This window comes from Cariama cristata, unplaced genomic scaffold (genome assembly GCF_000690535.1).
Source record: "Cariama cristata isolate BGI_N322 unplaced genomic scaffold, ASM69053v1 scaffold22386, whole genome shotgun sequence".
NCBI classification, from domain to species: domain Eukaryota; kingdom Metazoa; phylum Chordata; class Aves; order Cariamiformes; family Cariamidae; genus Cariama; species Cariama cristata.
Window position 1 is genome coordinate 2,191 of NW_009621889.1, and position 683 is coordinate 2,873.

General features: G+C 59.7%; 1 pseudogene; it reads left to right on the forward strand.

Annotated features, from left to right (window-relative positions):
* The first annotated feature begins 365 nt into the window (after positions 1-365).
* Positions 366-683, forward strand: part of LOC104163227 — a 654-nt pseudogene continuing 336 nt past the window's right edge.

The following is a 683-nucleotide window of genomic DNA, read 5'->3' on the forward strand; positions in this document are numbered from 1 at the left end:
CTCTTCCCTGCCTGGGCTGGAAGGTGATGGAGAAGAGCTTGCTTCTCCCTTCTCCCTTCCCCTCCAAATGGCTCTCCTGTCCCACAGCATCTCTGGGTGCTGGTCCAAGCCGGTGGCTTGGCTCGGGTGGACAGCGTGGTGAGATGCTTCAGCCACGCTGATGCACTTGCATGAGCCTGGCTGGGCTGTAGTAACGGTGTCGGGGTGTTGCAGAGGTGATGTGTCCGACTCCCCTGGGCGCCTGTTTCTGGTGGAGAGGAGCTGCCCAGGAGAGCCGCTGTCTCATGTCTCTGCTCTCCTCTCTCCCAGGTACCAGACCACCTTCCCTGGTTTTTGATGCTGAATCAGGATCGTTTTAACTAAAGATGGAAACACTGGAGTCAGAATTGACCTGCCCAATCTGCCTGGAGTTATTCGAAGACCCTCTCTTGCTGCCGTGCGCCCACAGCCTCTGCTTCAGCTGTGCCCACCGCATCCTGGTGTCCAGCTGCTCCTCCAGCGAGTCCATCGAGCCCATCACTGCCTTCCAGTGCCCCACGTGCCGCTATGTCATCTCCCTCAACCACCGGGGCCTGGAGGGCCTCAAGAGGAATGTGACCCTGCAAAACATCATCGACCGCTTCCAGAAGGCATCCCTGAGCGGCCCCAACTCCCCCAGCGAGAGCCGCCGTGAGCGGACGTAC